Source organism: Narcine bancroftii, chromosome 3 (assembly GCF_036971445.1).
Source record: "Narcine bancroftii isolate sNarBan1 chromosome 3, sNarBan1.hap1, whole genome shotgun sequence".
NCBI classification, from domain to species: domain Eukaryota; kingdom Metazoa; phylum Chordata; class Chondrichthyes; order Torpediniformes; family Narcinidae; genus Narcine; species Narcine bancroftii.
In genome coordinates, this window is record NC_091471.1 from 253,100,687 (window position 1) to 253,119,574 (window position 18,888).

At 38.9% G+C, this 18,888-nt stretch overlaps 1 long non-coding RNA gene across 1 annotated transcript in view; it reads right to left on the reverse strand.

The window, feature by feature from the left end:
* Window positions 1–381: 381 nt before the first annotated feature.
* LOC138758550 (uncharacterized) overlaps window positions 382–18,888 on the reverse strand; it is a 31,590-nt gene continuing 13,083 nt past the window's right edge. Inside the window, exon 3 of the long non-coding RNA XR_011354331.1 lies at window positions 382–756. This is a non-coding gene — a long non-coding RNA (uncharacterized lncRNA). The remainder of the gene's footprint in view (window positions 757–18,888) is intronic.

Below are 18,888 nucleotides of genomic sequence, written 5' to 3' on the forward strand. Positions count from 1 at the left end.
GTCCATCATCTTACTATTTGCAGTATCAGGAAACTTCATATTGCTTTGAATGACCTATTTAATATTTTTCCTGTGGATGCAAATTATACAGCGGTTTGTCATGACCAATTTGAAGGACCCAATATTTATCGCAGACCAAATTATTTACATGCTCTTGGTTCTGAGTTGCACCACAAACAGTTGCATTTATGCAGCGACTCAGTCTAAATTCAGGGAGGATTTAAGCAACGTAATGAAATATCCGAAAAAAATACTATTGATATATTTTATGGGAGGAAAATAAATTCGGCGATCCGGATATCTGATTCCACCAGCATTTAAAACCCGAGAGGTTCCCTTCTGCCAACGCCAACCTGTTATCCCATGGAATGATGGACGAAAAACAGTGCAGAACATTTGTATTTGCTGGTAATTGTCAGTTGGAACAGAGCAAAGTTCTTTCAGTTTGTGGTTCCTTGAACATTCTGACAATGGTGGAAAATCATTTGTTATTGAATCATGTGGTGATCTCTCAACCGTTATGTTTATTTACCCAATGATGGAGAGTGAGCGAAGTGCCAACAATGTAGGTTGTGCCCATTAATATATCGCCTGCTACTCTGAGGGAGCAGTAATTGCGGATGGAATTGATGGAAAGGAATGTCTGAGATAGGGTAACCATTCATTTGACGAACTTCTGCATTTTCTTTCGGTCTTGAGTGGAGATTTCCTGAAACAGGTAGCATGGCTTCCAACAGGATACTTTGAACGATGCTCCTGTAAATATGGTTCAAAACAACAGTTTACTACGAGCCCAGAGGATCGCACAACCCAGGAACAATAGATATTCACCAAGACAAATGGTTACTATAAAAAAGTTGCTTTGAATTATCTTTAAACCACAAAATAGGATAAAACTTTAATTTATCTCCCTGACTTAACCCCCTTCTAATTATAAGCGCACGTGCATGTACGTGTGCTTAAGTTTAGAACAGTACTTTAATTCACAGTCCATTCTCACTTTTCCACTCCTCCAAATTAACTGGTTGCTATGAAATCTTATACTGTGTATAGAATCCTACATTGATGTATTTCACCAGACCTTGGAGTTTGAAAGGCAAATAGTTACCACTCAGGAAGTTCATGTCGGTTTTAAAAGAGAGATTTGTTGATAGCTGGATGCAAATGATTCCCTTCTAATAAGGCACGTGAGTGTCATGCTGAACATATTGGACCCATCAGCATTTTCCTGATTGTAATTTATTTATTTAAGTTCACCAAAGAGTTCCTTTGTTTTTCTTATTTAATGCAAAACCTGAGCCAGCCAGGCCTGTCCTCTTGTGTGGGTCACATGGGCTTTGACCAGGATATGATAAGCTCTCACAACCGGTTTTTAATTTTTTAAAATTTCTTGCACTTTCATATCAATAACAACATCCACAAATGATGATCATCAATGAAGACATTAAAATACCTTTTTACAACAGAATTTAACACAATAAAAATAAAAATGAAAAAAACAAAATAGCAGAAGATAGAGTACAAAAACTACAGCTGGCCATGTCAGATAAAGGAATAAACAGATGAAGTGGAAGAAAAACAGACAACTTTGCAATTATAAATTAATGAACTAAAAGAAGAACTGAGAGATAGAGACAAAGCAATTAAAGAGATCCGTTAATTCAAAAAATTGATGTGTTAGAGAATTATAGCAAATGGAATATTATAAAAATAGTAGGTGTACAAGAAGGCATAGATGGATCAGACATAAAAGGATTCATAAAAAGAAGAATCCAACAAGTCTTGGAAGCAGAAGATCTACAAGACAAAATTGAATTGAAAAAGCACACAGAACATCGGCACTAAAGTCTTATTAAAACCAAAAACCAAGATCCATAATAATAAATTTACTAAGACACACAATGAGAACAAAAACGTTAGAGTGGGCAAAGGACAAATTAAAAGAAAATAAACAACTACTGGAATAGAAAGGACAAAATTTCTATCCAGACATCAGCTTTGAACTCTTAAAAGAATCGAAAGAATTGAATCTGACAAAGCAGATATTATGGAAGAAAGGCAATAATTTTAATCGACGATATCCAGCAGTATTAAAAATATTAATTCCAGGGCAAAGTAATAGACTGTTCTCAGACCTGAATGATGCCCATCAAGTTGCAGAACAATTGCCAAACAGAAAACAAAATGAGAAGTATTATAAAAGACTATCAAAACAATGTACATAAATAAATTGTAAAGATAATAGTGTAAATATAAAGTTATGTTTGGAAAATAGGAGGAAAAAAAGATAAGAAAAATGTGTGAAAAAAGCTCTGTTACATTTTTTGAAAATATATAGTGTTTCTCTAGGGGGAGGTGAGGAAAAGAAAAATAACTACTATTTCAAAATCTGTTGATGCTTGCAGTTATTACCTCAACCCAAATAGATAAGGGAATTAGAGTTGTCTCACAAGGAGTCAGAGACAACCCAATACGTGGGTGTTTCGGGACTTTCATTATTCTCAGTAGGAATATTTTAATTGTTAATTTTAGTAGGGGTTTCAAGGATAAGTTGCTTTTTCTAACCATGTCAGAATGTATTAAGATGTGCAAAAAGTATTTTTTAAAAATATTGGTAATAAAAAAGATATGAAATAATTGAGGCGACAAGAAAGAATTGAAAAAAAGAAGTAAAAGATGGATACATTAAATTTCATGACTGTAAATATTAATGGAAAACTCAATCAAATGAAAAGGAAATGGTTTCTGACTACTAGAAGAAGAGAAAATCGACATTGCTTTTGGCCATAAACACACTTAACTGAGATAGGACACAGTAAATTGATGGGAGAATGTCTAGGCCATGTAGTGGAGTCATAATACAATTCAAAATCCAGGGTCATAGCTCTATCAATCAACAAAAATATACCAATCAATATAAAAGAAATAATAACAGATCCAGCAGGTTGATATGTAATGACAAAGTGCCAGATATATTCTGAATTTTGGAATTTACTAAACATCTATGCTTTTAACAAAGAAGAACAATTTATGCAATCAATCATCAGAAAACGAACAGAAACTTGGGGACATATCTTGCTCGGAGGGGAGTTCAACTTCAACCTGGACCCAATGATGGTCAAAACTGGAAGACAATTAACAATAAGAATAAAGAAACTAAATTTATACTAAAAGCAATGCAGGATATGTGATGAATTGATATATGGAGGAGGCATCATCAAAAAAAGAGACAATATTCACACTGCTCAAATGGACAGAAGACATACTCAAGAATAGACGTGATTTTGTGATCGGCACAGATCCAAGGGAGAGTTAAAAATGGAACGTACAGCAAGATTATTAGCTGATCACTCTCACCTATTATTAACAATTGAATAGGAGGATCACCACCAAAGACATGAAGATGGAGACTAAATCCTACATTTTTAAAAAGAAAAGATTTTAAAGGATATATCGAATAATAAATTAAAATATTTTTCAAGATAAAAATGTAATCAGTAAAAGACTAATTTATTTTATGGGAAGCAATGAAAACTTTTATTAGAGTATATATAATTAGCAATATGATTAAAATTAAAAAGAAATATAATCAGGACGTCGAACAGTTGGGAAAATAGATAGCAATCATAGAAAAGGAATTAGCAGAAAGAGAAGATATAGAGAAAAAGAGAAAACTTGCAGAGAAAAATTTAAAATATGAAACATCACAGCCCATCTTCAACTTTTTTTACACATGTTTCCCAGTTTGTCCTATTCCAGCCCTAGCTACTGCTGCTGCACTGTCAAGAAAACTGCAGATAAAAACCTATTTTACTCTCCCTGCTTGAAAAACCACAGGACTCCCTTCAAAAAGCAATCTCCACTCAAACAGACAGTGGCTCCAAACCTAATCCTCTTCTTTAATCCTTTGCTTTTCAAAACAGCAATCCCTTAGTTAACTCTCTTGGACACTCCCCACAGCTTTTTGGAAAGGTATTCTAAGCTGGCCTGTCTAGGCTAGGCAGAGTTCCGGAATATTTTGAATCAGTTTTGAAGCGTTTGTATGTGATTTACACTAGAAGAACCTACAACACTTTATCTCCCAAAATCATATATATATATCTATACAATATTTAAAAAAAAACTTTTTATATGTCATTCAAAAAACAATTAGTACATGACATATACAACAAGTAACTCTAAACATGAACGTTATTTTTTTATATATAGAGAAAATAAAGGAAAGAAAAGAAGAGAAACACACCCTTCTGCCAACTCTCCTAAGGAGAGCCATAAAGAAAGAAAAAATATATTAAGAAAAAATTAAGCATACATATTAAAATCTAATTAATTTAAAATGAAATGTAAATATTCTGAATATAATAACCACTTTATTAATAAAAAAACTATAATCACGCGAAACATGTAATTTTTTCCATTATTAAACAATATTGCATCTCATTATGACATCTATTAATATCAATCATATTTGTATCTTTCCACGTACTAGCAATACATTTTTTCGCTACAGATAATGCTAAATATACAAAAGCAAGTTGACATTTATCTAATCCCAGACCTTTCAGAGGTTGCAAACTACCCAATAAAAATACTGTCGGATCTAATGGTATTTTAATCTTATACAGGTATTCTAAAAACAATTGAATTTTCTTCCAAAAAGATTTTATATATGTACATATATATATGTATATGTACATGACCAGACAGCATGAAAAAAATGTTCCTACAGAATTACCGCATCTAAAACACAAATCTGATTCATAAAAACCATAATTTTTAAAATTTTCATGTCTTAAATATAATTCATGTAAAAATTATAGTTAATGATTTCATAGCTTGCATTTATTAGTCTAGTTACACTATCATAACAAATATCTGACCAATCATCCTCGGAAAAAATAAAACCAATATCCACTTCCCATTTACTTTTAGATTTATCCCAACCCTTTTTATCCATACCATCCTGTAATATTTGATACATTGATGAAATATAACCCTTCTCTGGTACCTTCATAAGAAAAATCTCATATTTAGTCATTTCATGTAAAATCATATCTCTACCAAACACATGTTTTACCAAAGATCGAACTTGATAATAAAAAAACAGAGTTCTTATCAATACCATAACTGTCCCTCATCTGATTAAAAGATAAAAAATTACCTCCTTTAAAACAATCTCCCAAATTTTCCACACCTTTAGAACTCCAATGTAATAAACCGATTGTGTATTGAAAAAGAAATAAGTTGATTATTATACAATGGAGTCAAAGCCGATAATTCACCCCTAAAACATATCATTTTCTTTTTCTTTGTCCATAATTTCATTGAATGTTTTAATATAGGCACATTATGTTGCTGTAACAAATTTATATTCAATCTAAACAAAACTTGATGTATTTCAAATTGAGAAATATTTGCCATCTCAATTTTGGCCGAACTAGGGAGCCGTTCCAAATCCATCAATGAACTAATAAATTTAAGTTGGGCTGCTTTATAAGTTAGGACCAAACTTAAATTTCTCCAAAACTGTAAACAAAAAAATCCACTTAACTCTATCAAATGCTTTTTCTGCATCTAAAGATATCACGATTGGGTGATCTAAAGATTGTCAAAATCTATTAATCAAACTAATCACACTCAGTATATTATCTGAGGCATTTATATTCTTTATAAAACCTATCTGATCCATATGAATCAACTTAGGTAAAAGCTTAGCCAATCTATTGGCTAAGGTTTTAGCTATTATTTTATAATTTACATTTAAAAACGAAATTGGTCTATATGAAGATACTTTCAAAGGATCTATCTTTTTTTGGAATTACTGTAATTAAAGCACTAGAACAAGACTCAGGCAATTCATAGCATTCTCCAACTTGATGTAATAAATCTCGAAACACTGTAGAGAGATCATCATAAAAAAATTATAAAATTTAACCGAAAATCCATCGTCACCAGGCGATTTACCATTCAGCATTTCCATCATAGCCATTTTAATTTCCGAATCAGTAAATGGTGCATCCAACTCCCATATATCTGCATCTTCTAATGTCAGTAAATTCAACTGTGATAAAAAAAAGATCAATTGATCCATTTTCTTGTTTACCTTCAGATGTATATAACTTTTTATAAAATGAACAAAATTCATCATTAATCTCACGAGGTTTTTCAGTGATTAAAGAATTCCATCTACCAGCATTAATAGTCCTTGAAACCTGTTCTTTCTTTAATTGCCATGCCAATACCTTATGTATTTTCTCTCCCCATTCATAATACCATTGTTTAGTCCTATTAATCATACATTCTAATTGATAAGATTGCAAAGTATTATATTCCAGTTTCAACCTAGATAATTCTATTTTCTGATCTTCTGTAGCATCTTCATGAAATTCCTTTTCTAACTCATCAATCTGTTTCTCTCATTCAAGACTCTGATTTAATCGATTCTTTTTTATTTTAGAAGCATAACTAATTATTTGTCCTCTCAAATAAGCTTTCATAGCATCCCATAATACATACTTACTTTGAACAAAATTAGAATTTTCTTTTAAAAGAAGATTAATTTGTTTTTACAAAAAATCAATAAATTCCATATTTTTTAATAACATTATATTAAACCTCCAACGATAGGCCACTTGAATTTTCTCAGAGGTTCCATATGCCAAGTATAACAAAGAATGATCTGAAATCACCCTACTTTTATATTCCACTTTTTGTATTTTCCCTTGTAAATGTGCCAATACTAAAAATAAGTCAATTCTTGAAAACGATTCATGTCGAGATGAGTAAAAGGAGACGTCTTTCTCTGTCGGATTAAGACGTCTCCAAATATCTACTAAATTAAGATCTTTCATCAGTGCTTGAACCTGAACTGCCATTTTAGATTTCTTAACTTTCTTCGGAGGTTTATCTAATAAAGGTTCCAAAACACAATTAAAATTACCACCAACTAAAACATTATCATTAGCCGGATCCAGATATAAAAATGCATCTGAAATAAATATTTCATCATCTACATTTGGGGCATAAATATTAAGTAAAGTCCAAAATTCACTACAAATCTGACAATTCAATTTAAGAATACATCCTGCCTTTTCCTCCATTGATTGTAATTCAAAAGATGAACTTTTATGTATTAAAGTTGCTACACATTTAGACCTGGAATTAAATGAAGAATATACATGCCCTACCCAGTCCCTCTTCAATTTCATACATTCTTTGATGTTCAAATGTATTTCTTGTAAAAAAGCAACGTCAATTTTCATAACATACTCCAAAATTTGCTTACGCTTAATCGGACTGTTTAAACCTTGAACATTAAAAGTAGCAAACCACAACTTTGACACATCTAGTAATATTACTAAGAACTAATAATATCTTTATATAAAAGCTCAAATCAACGTAAATAGGCCCTCAAATAGGAGAAAACAATTCACAAATTAAAGGTTAGATAAAATAAAAAAAAGAAAATAATAAAAAATTAATCAACCCCCCCCCCCCACAAAGTGGCTGATGACTAATAGAACTTAGAGCAAATCTCTCCCCCCCCCCCCAGCTGATCAAAGAATATCCAAGAGATTCCAAACTCGGAGACCACATTTCAAGAGAAGTTGTACTCTTTCAATTCCCGTTCTTCCCATTTCTGTCATTTCTTCTGTTTTCAGAACAACCACATTTTTCTTTAGGTGACAATGGTGGACTACGTCTTTGTCCTCTTACATCTGGCAATTAATCAGCAAAAATCATTGCTTCATGATCATTCTCAAAAAAACGAGATTGATAGTCTCCATAAAACACCTTCAACACTGCCGGATAGCGAACAGTAGACTTATAGCCTTTATGCCACAAAACTTCTTTAACTGGATTTAATCGACATCGATGTTGAATGACCTCTTGACTCAAATCGGAATTAAAAAAACTCTGCTATTCTGAATCAATAATGGAGTTTGTCATTTTCTCGCATTTTGCACTGCTAGACGAAGTATTGCTTCTCTGTCCAAATAATTCAAACATTGAACTATTACAGGTCTCAGAGTTTGACCAGGTAAAGGTGTTCTTCTTAAGGCTCTATGAGCTCTTCCCAATACCAAGCCTCCATAAAAAATTCTTGCCTTAGTACTTGTGGGATCCAGTCCTTAAAAAACGAAGAGGAACTTGTCCTTCCATACCTTCTGGGAAACCAACAATTTTCACATTATTCCTTCTGCTTTGATTCTCCAAGTAGTCTATTTTCCTCTCTAACTCCTTCTCATGTCCTCACAATTCTATAACGGATTTTTCAACCTTCAACACTTTTTATGCATTAGAAGCCACTTGCTGTTTACATTCCAAAAAAGCAGACTGAAATTTTTAAAAATCTTCACAAGATGCTTCCACACGTGCTTTAACTGTATTCAATTATGAACTAAACATTTGAACCATCTCGTTTATTATAGACTGGATGACAACATTTAACTGTTTACATTGTAGCTCAGAAAAGCTCAGCCCTGCTTTCTCAAACGACTATTAATCATACATTCAAATTGATAAGATTGCAAAGTATTATGTTTCAGTTTAAACCTAGATAATTCTATTTTCTGATCTTCTGTAGCATCTTTGTGAAATTCCTTTTCTAATTCATCAATCAGTTTCTCTAATTCAAGTCTAATTTATTCGATTCTTTTTCTTAAGGCATTTTAACGGTTTTACTGTGGGTCTGGACTCCCAGCGACAGCACCCAAACTTCCTCAGGGAGTCGACGCTGGTCTCCACCCGAAGCTCGTTGTTTTTGCAAAAACTCACGGAGGAGATCAAGATCTTCAGGTTGGAATGCTTCCTGAAGCTTTTCAGGCAATGGAGTCGTCTTCCTGTGTGCTCCCTCCGTTAAAGTCGGCAGGCTGCCAGAATCGGGATCCATGTTTTGGGAACATGCACCTTCCTGCAGAGAACAGGTAATCCCAGTGCTGTCCTTCACTTGGTGAGTAGTAGACATTTTTTTCAGCTCCCACAGGCAATCTTTGTGGTTTAGGCACTAAAGAAGTTAAACCTGAAGCTGCAGAAAGTTGTTTAGGCCTCAAATCTTCAACACTTCGAAAATGTAACTTCTTCTGCACTTGAAGTTTAATCGTCTTACCATTAATGGCAATAACAGTTCCTTAATACTTTAAACTAAAATTTTAAAAAGTTTAAACTTGAAAAGAAGGGGTAAAAAACGCGTACTTAATTTGGCAAGAACCTGAAGAATGGGAAACGCTGGTGTGCATGTTTAATCTTCTTTGCCAATAAGGTGACTTTATTGAATAAATGCTTTCCTTGGAACTTTTCTGTCCACTCTCACCCACTGATTTCCGCTGATAGGAACAGAAGACGGTAGTTTGCATATCTAGTGGAAATCATCGTGCAGCTCCTTCATATTAGTGACATTGAGTGAGAATACTACATTCAGACCTCAAGTTAGGCTGATTCATCCCTGGCAAGATCCAGCAAATCTTCGGTATTTCAGTATTTTGATTTATTGAACTAGATTGAATGTTGATTCTCAGAGAAATGCTGAGGGACTTGGTGGTCATGGAAATTAATCCTTGTCTAACACATATATTAAATTGAATGTGATTTTTGTTCCTCACATTATGTTCATGAGTGGATAATTATAGCATAATTCCACCAGCATAAATTGAGCTCTTGAGACACTCTGAGGGGTTGGTATCGGCTGCAGAGACTGGACACAGGGTCTTAACTTGTTCCAACCACCATCTCGTTCACGATATGGTTGTGGGCCCAGAGGACTCCACAACCAAGCAGGAATAGAAAAGCACCACGACAAATGGTTACTTAAACAAAAGTTGCTTTTCATTATATTTAAACATGAAAAGAGTATCGAAGTAATCTTATTACTATAAAGATAATATCCCAAATTTTCCCCCTTCTAATTCTAACAGGTATGTACATAATGTGTGTAGAAATTCAGAAAGGTTCTTCGATTCACAGTCCAATCTCACTTCTCATTCCTACAATTTCACTGTTTGCTGGGAAGTCTTATACTGTGCACAGAATTTAACATTAATGAAGTTCACCAGGCTTTGGTTTTGAAAAGTTCAGTAGTTACCGCTCAGGAAGTTTCCTGACATTTTTCAGAGAGATGTTTGTTGCTCGCTCGACAAGCACTGACTCCTTCCTATGAACCATTTCAATGTCTTTCCAAAGAAACATGCCGATAAAGGGTTTTCCAATTTATAACCCCATTCATTCAAATCAGCACAGAGTTCATTTTTGTTTTTCGTATTTCAAATATAACACCTCCTTTTGTATTGACAAAGAGAACTTGGAATAGATTGAACTAAGAGCCAAGAACTCACAATGCATCTTCATAATGAGGGTTTTCTATAAGCTTGCCAGCTTGTCCTGTTCCATTCCTAGCTGCTGCTGCAGAACTGTAGAAAGGAATTCTCTCTCTCTATCACCCTCTCTCTTTGAAAAGCCCGTTTTACTTTCTCTGCCTGCAAAACCACATGACTTTCATTGAAGAGCAAACTACATTCTAATAGTAACAATGTCAGACCTTCACATGCCAATCCACTTTTAACACAATAATTCTAGCACTGAATTAGATGTAAGTGAGAACAATTCAATGACAAACAATGATTTTAGCTGGGGATCACGGAGTGGTGTCCCAGCACTCCTGCTGGGCAAAATCATACATTTGGACTTCTGTCACCTTCATTCAGGCCTGATACTGCGCAAATAGAGCTGATCGTGGATTCATTTAAATATCACGTGACTGTGTAGTCAACCTCAAAGATTGTGGAGCGCTAAATTATAAAGAAGGAAACATGCCTAATGGTAGAGGAAGATAGGATATTCATAAATGAATACATTGCTTAATTATTCACAAGTGATAATGAACTTGATCACGAATAGAGCAAGGATATGAGCATTTGGAGAAGAAAGGTCGACTGAAGTTTAGTCAACATTTATGTCTGAATGAAAAGTCATTGAAACATAGAAACATAGAAGATAGGAGCAGGAGTATGTCATTCGACCCTTCGAGCCTGCTCCGCCATTCAACAAGATCATGGCTGATCTTAAAGTTCAGTACCCCGTCCCCGCCTTCTCTCTGTAACCTTTAATACCCTTATACTGAAGAAATATATCTAATTCCCTCTTAAATATATTTAATGAACCTGCCTCTACTGCCCTCTGTGGCAATGAATTCCACAGATTCACCCCCCTCTGGGAAAAGAAATTCCTCCTCATCTCGGTCCTAAATGGTTTGCCTATTATCCTCAAACCATGGCCCCTGGTTCTGGATTTTCCCATCATTGGAAACATCCCATCTGCATCCATTCTGTCCAGTCCTGCCAGAATTTTATAGGTCTCTATGAGATCCCCTCTCAATCTTCTAAACTCCAGCGAGTACAATCCCAATTTGCGCAATCTTTCCTCATAAGTCATTCCTGCCATTCCAGGTATCAGCCTGGTGAATCGCCTGTGCACTCCCTCCATTGCAAGAACATCCTTCCTTAGATAAGGTGACCAAAACTGCACACAATACTCCTGGTGTGGTCTCACCAAGGCCCTGTACAGCTGCATTAAGGTATCCTTGTTCCTATACTCAAACCCTCTTGATATGAAGGCCAACATACCATTTGCCTTTTTAACCGCCTGCTGTACCTGCATGCTCGCCTTCAGAGACTCGTGTACAAGTACTGCTAGGTTTCTCTGCATGTCCCCATCTATTAATCTATTGCCATTCAAATAGTAATCTGCCCTCCGGTTTGTACTTACCAAAGTGGATAACCTCACATTTATCCACATTGTAGTGCATTTGCCATGTATCTGCCCAGTCACTCAATTTATCCAAATCACACTGGAGCTTTCTGACCCCCTCTTCTGTGCACACAACCGCTCCTAGCTTAATGTCATCTGCAAATTTGGAGATATTACATCCAATCCAAAAGCCATAACATTTGAGAAGATAACAAACAAAATTAACAATGATAAGCATGTTATGTAGTTTATATAGATTTTAGTCCTCTTTGAGAGATTAGTTCAGAATGTCATAATGCTGGGTTTCCATGAAATCGTAGCTGTGTGTCTAACAAACTGCCTTGACTGTAGAATGCAGATAGTAATAGCGGAAGAAATATATTCTGCATGGAGGACAGTGATTAATGAAGTTCTGCAATGATTTGTTCTGGAATTCCTGGTCATTGTGCTTTTAGAAATGATCCACATGAAAAGGAGAAAGGATATACCAGAAATGAATGCAAATGATACAAACATTGGAGAATTCTACATGGTGCTGAACGTTGTCGGAGTTTACAAAGGAGAGAGGCAGGATTGTAATGGAAGATTCTCACCTATTTTTTAACCTGTTTTTTCTTCATTTGCAGCTCTTGGTTCTGGAGGGCTGAGAACCTGTTTATTTTAAACTTGCAGCTTTGGGTTCTGCAAGGCTGAGAACCTAATTGTTTTTAGAATCAGCAGACATAAGCAAAATTCCACCAAGGGGCCAGAGATGCTTTTATCTGAAGAAAGGACATCTGTGTACCGAGAACGCTTAATCTTCCTGCTTATTTTGGTCACAGACTGTGAGAGGCCTAGCCTTGATGCAAAATAAACCATTGTATTCAAAGTGATAAGCTGAAAGTTATGTTATTCGTTAGAAGCCTACCATGTTAGCTTGCTTTCTTATCGTTCTTGCTGTGCTAGGAATAGGTGCTTGGATAAGCAGTTTTTGGGGTAATATAAGTTATGGTCCCGCTGCTGAAGTTTGAGACTCTCTGAGAGGTGGCAACATCTCTCAGCAAGAAGAAGAACTTCTGGAGTCCAGCCAACGTCCTGGTCAGGGGAGATGGAGAAGCTGCTACCAGTGCCTTGACAACCTGCTACAAGTGTGCAGTCGTTGCCTCGCTTCGGCAGTTGGGACCTGTCCAAGCATTGATAAATATAGTCGGGAAGGGCTTGCATATTGTAGTGCAAAATCAGCTTTTGAATTTGTAATAAACATTTGTATAATCTGAACTGCTCTCGGTGTGTGTGTGTCTATTTTCTTTCGGTAGCTCAAACACTGTGGCCAATCTAAAACGAACCAAGTGAGAGGTACAAGTTTTCCCAAGACAATTGGCGCTGTGAGCAGGGTTGGATTCAAGATGTTTTGCCAAAAGAAAGAGGTGAGCCCTGAGCAGTTCTTGATTACTGGATGGACTTCCAAAGACAATGGTTTTGGCATGTTGGCCAATACCCTGTCTTTGTTAGGACCACCCATTAGTTGGGATGAGGTAAATTCATCAAGCGCACCTCTGGGAGAGCGGGTTGCCACTCTCTTTCGAGAAAGAAAATTTCCTGATAAAAAGGGGATGCTGACGGATGATTTTTTGGTTGCTGGCCACAGCCTTATGCCACTCCATTCAGCGTGAAGCAGAATCAGTTCAAAGAGAAGTATAATCTCAGCACAAGAGAAAGCAGTTAGAGGAGGAGCTAGAAGCCATGCGACAACGCTGTTCCATGATGAGCGAAATTGTTCGCTCCAGTCAGGACAGAGCCAAAGAATGGGGAGATAAGCATGTCCCAATGATCTGCCGTAATATTAAACTCCGGCTGCAGCTCTATGCAGGTAAGGACAGGCAAGGAGTAGAACCCAATCCATATCGTACTCGTGCCATGATAAGGAATGGTGATGATCCTGATGTAATTAAGGATTGGGATGGGAATATCTGGAATGATGACAATGGTAATGATGCAGATACTCCCCAGCATGTGTCTAACATACTACCCTCTCCACCACCTGCTGTTCATGCCTACCCCATAAAGCAGCAGACTTCCCAAACAGACAGAAGGGGGATGATGTAAGGGTAGAGATGGAAGGGATAGATACCCCGGTCTCCCACGTGGACCCAGGGGAAAATACCCAAACCCCTGCTTATGCTCTATGGTCTACTCCCTCTATGGGCTGGCCTCAACCCCCTCCCCTAGACTGGATGGATGGCCCTGCAGGCCAAAGTGGGAACAGGGGTCGAAAGCAATCAATGATATGTGACTTCTCTGTAAAAGAGCTGGCTGCCATTGGAGATCAATTTAGGCAAAATGCAGGAGAAACTCTGGCAGCCTGGCTCCTGCATGTCTTGGAACAAGGAGGGGGTAATGTATTTTTAACCCCTGAGGAATTGTTGGGATTAAGAACATTATCTACTGATATCAGGGTCACTGCTGAGCTGCGGGGTAGAGGGAGAGAGATGGATTACTTACTTACTTCTCTAGGGGATGCCCTGCTACCAGTAGATTGGGATTTACATTTACAGAATAATTGGAGAACCCCAGAGGAGGGTATAGCAGTAATTCGTCAACAGGCCCTGGCCTCTGCCTTGTATGCATGGCGTTTGAAGGTATGGGTACATGGGGGGAGCCCTGATGAAGAGATATTCATGGCTGGAATGCATACCAGATTGGTTTGTTCTGCCTGCTAGAAACAGAATTACCTTTAAAGAAATTGCTCGAGACAAAAATTGAGAACAAAGAACATTTATTATACAACAATGCAAAGTTGGGTGCTTCCCCTTACCCTGGGAATACACACATACACTGGGGCTCACCCAACTTTTATACAGTTTATCTCAGTATAGGAATAACCACACCCCCCCTTACATTCTTCTGTCTCCTGCTGGAGAGGTTTGGCATTAGGCAATCCTGCCTGCCGATGTGCTGTTTCTGTGCACTTGGAGGACCAGGGGGGTATCCTGTCGGTGTCTTCTCATGTCATTATCCTCATTGTCCTGATTCACAACCTTGCCCTTGTCCCCATTCACTCCTCTCAGAGTTACAGTCTCTTCATATGCAGAGTTCGCTAATCCTGTCTAGGGTTTACTTGTTTAATATACATAACTTGATAAATCTGTATAAGGCTTACTAATTATATATGTAGAACTGGCTAATACTGTCTAAGGTTTTCTAATTATTTATGCAAGCCTTGCTAATTCTATCTGGGGCTTGGAGACCCTTATCTCGTTCAGACTAACTCTACTTCTATCATCAACTCTGTCCTTATCTCCTTCATTTAGTGAACTTGCTGATTCTGTCTGAAGACTAGGAGATTCTTATCTTACTCAGACAGTGTCAGCTTCCTGCCTTCTAATATCCATGTCTCATGTTGTTTGTACTGGTTTCATTCATTTACTTATGTATCAATTTTATTTTCTTCATGTTCATATTGCAATATCAGGTTTTCTCATCTCTCACATGCCCAACCCACTACACGTAGGCTGGTTCTGTCCGTAACATTTCCACTAATTGGGCACCCTGTGTCTGAGGTGGTGCACACCTTATCTGGGCTTTGAGAATTAGAACTGGGAGGTAAAATCTACTCACGTACAGCCCAGGTTAAATCAGACAAGCAGGATGAAAAGAGAGGGCCTGCTGCCAATAACGGACCGACAAGGAAGGACCTTTTTCTAACCTTGTTAAAGTTAGGCGTACCTAAAAGTGATATTGATGGGAAACCTACTGCGGTCCTTTATGCCCTTTATAAGAGAAACGCAGGGGAACATCATCCCCAGCTGCTGAGTCCTCCTGGCCCAGCTGTGCACTTGGCTCCCCCTGCTGCTTCTATCGAGCAGGCTTCTCCTGTTCCACTTACCCGTGATGAGGTACAACAAATGGTTAACAAGGCTCATGGATAATAGTGGCATGTGGGCCCGGAAACCCCCGAACCCTACTGAAGCATGAAGGTGTGGGCAGGGCTCCCGTGTCTTCACCATTGAGATACGGTGGATACACGGGGACCCACGGCCCTACATACCATTAACAATCCATTGGGGTGGTGGTAATGACTGCCAATATTTGGCCTTGGTCGATACGGGTGCGGAGCACTTGGTGATTCCGGGTAACCCCAACCTCTGCACTGGACCGACCTTTTGAATAGAGGGGTTGGGAGGTGCGGTCACCCTGGCATAGGAAATAAAAGTCCATGCCATGGTGGGTGATAGCCCTCCCCCTATCTGGTTCCATGCCCTGGTGGCTGCTACTGACGAGTGTATACTGGGTATTAATATGTTGGCTGGTACGACCCTCAATACTAGCCAAGGGGGATTTGCCTTTGGAATTCGGACTATTAGAAAAATCTAGTAATGGATCAGGCTAAGTGGGATCCTGTGATGGTGCCACCCCCCATGAAACCAGTGTGCATTCCACAATATCGCCTCCCTGGAGGGCAAGAAGAGATTACTGCCACCATCGATGCTTTGCAAGAAGAAAGGGTAATGAGGCCCACAACGTTGCCCTTTAATAGCCCTGTGTGGCCGGTCCAGAAGCCGGATGGCTCCTGGAGAATGACAGTTGATTATCGCTTTTTGAACAAACATGCCCCTCCACTTGCTTCAGCAGTTCCGGACATTGTTTCCCTTACTGAAAACATTGCTACTGGGAGCTCAGGAACATGGTATGCTGTCATTGATCTCGCTAACACCTTCTTCAGTTTTCTTATTGCTGAGGACTCACAGGATTAGTTCGCCTTTTCCTGGAAGGGCCGCCAGTACCCCTTCACTCGCCTCCCACTATTTGCCCGTGACCTGGAGACGGTGACAGTATCGCCTTCCCTCTCGATTTACCATTATATTGATGATGTGATGATCCAAGGGGCCACAGAAGAGATGGTACAGGAAGGTTCGGAGAGTGTCCAAGACACCCTGATGCAAAGAGGGTGGGCCATTAACCCTGCAAAGGTACAGGGCCCGTCCCAGACAGTTATGTTCCTTGGAATTCAGTGGCATGCTGGAGAACAAGTGGTTCCCGATGAAGTTCGCAATAAAATCACAGACTTGGCCACTCCTACTAACAAAAAAGAGACCCAGCGTTTCCTGGGGTTATTGGGATACTGGCAATGCCATATTCCACACTTGCATTGCTTTTACGTACTCTGTATAAGGTTACCCAAAAGAAAACAGACTTTGTATGGGGTGATGATCAGGAAAGGGCATTCCAGTCCGCCAAGCAGGCTATGCTTCAGGCCCTCCCCATTGCTGCCCGCATCCCAGATATCCCCTACGAACTACAGGTCTCCGTTACTGATGATGTGGCCTGCTGGAGCCTCTGGCAGAAACAAGAGGATCGCCGAGTCCCACTGGGATTCTGGTCACGTACCATGCCTGAGGCTGCCACTCATTATTCTGCTTTTGAACAACAGTTACTAGCCTGTTACTGGGCCCTGCTGGAGACTGAAAGAATGACAGGTGATGCAGATGTTCAATTGTGACCTGCACTTCCAATAATGAATTGGGTTATGGCTAATGATGCTAATCTAAAGATCGGGCGGGCGCAGCAGTCTTCTATTGTTAAATGGAAGTGGTATATTCAGAGTAGTGCAACCAGAGGTCCTGAAGTGGTGGGCCGCATGCACAAACAGGTGGCTGATCTTCTGTCTCATCATGAGGACGTTGAACCTGCCTTGGCCGTTCATTACCCCATTCACCAGTTCAGTGGGGTGAACCATATGATTTGCTCACTCCAGCAGAACAAGAGGATGCCTGGTTCACTGATAGTAGCAGCCAGTGTGTGCAAGGAAACTAAAGTGGAAGGCAGTGGCTTACCATCCCAAGACAGGAACTCACTTATGCTGAGTTGAAGGCAGTGACTTTACCACTACATCCCCATGATCACCCTCTTCACCCGTTTACTGATTCCTGGGCTGTGGCTAATGGACTTGTGGTATGGATGCCTGGTTGGCAAAAGAATGACTGGATGATACATGACCGCCCAGTTTGGGGAAAAGAGTTGTGGCAGCTGTTGTGGGATGCTTCCCACCACCATGAGATAACTGTGTATCACGTTGATGCCCATACCAATGTGTTGACTAACATGGCACAACATAATGCAGTTGCAGATAAGCTTGCCATTATCAGCTGTGCTGATACCGTCCCCCTGGCTCGATGGGCACAAGAACAGAGTGGTCATTTGTGGGAGAAGGGATGAGCTATGTGGGCCTGTACACATGCTTCATCCGTCCATCAGGATGATGTCCGCATGGTCATGCGTACATGCCCAGAATGTCAACTTGTGAAGTCCCGTGTAATTCCTCCTGGTCCGCATGGCCGAATAAAACGGGGTGCTCGCCCAGCTGCGGTTTGGCAAATTGATTACATAGTCCCCATGCCAGACTGTATGGGTAAATGTTACGTCCTAGTAATGGTTGACACCTTTTCGAGCCTGGTCTTTGCTTTTCCCACCAAGACGGCTGACCAAGCTAGCACTATCCAAGGACTAAATCATTTAATTTCTCGTTATGATCTTCCAGAGGAGATTCAGTGTGATAATGGCTCGCACTTCTCCGGGAAGGCAATCTGTGATTGGACAAATGACAACGGTATCTTATGGGTTGACCATATTCCTTATTACCCGCAGGCTGTTGGGTTAGTTGAACGAATGAATGGCTTACTGAAGGAACAAATTCGTTTGTTAACACCACTGGGAACCCTGAAGGGGTGGTGTCATGTGCTACAGCAAGCAGTCGACAATTTGAATCATCGCCCTTTAAAAGGAGGTACACCTTTCCACCGACTTCTTCACGCTTCTGAACTACAGCCTACTCCAGAGGAAAAACAATCATTGCCCCACACTCCTGAACTAGAGAATGCCGGACAAAAGGTATGGGTGGCACGACCAAGTAGTGGCCCTCCTGTAAAAGGAGAAATAGTGACACCTGCACAGGGTCACACTCGGTGGGTAGCTATTGAGGGACAAGATGGTTTACTCTGTTTAAACACTGAACGCTTACGATATCGTGAGTGACATGTGTCAGGCTTCTTTGTTCCATGTTCTCCATTTTACGCTCCTGGTGTTCTGGCTTAACAGCTGCTTTGGTGCCAACAATTGGATTTGTAATAATGAGGACATTCCAAGGGAGATATCCATGGGAGACACAGT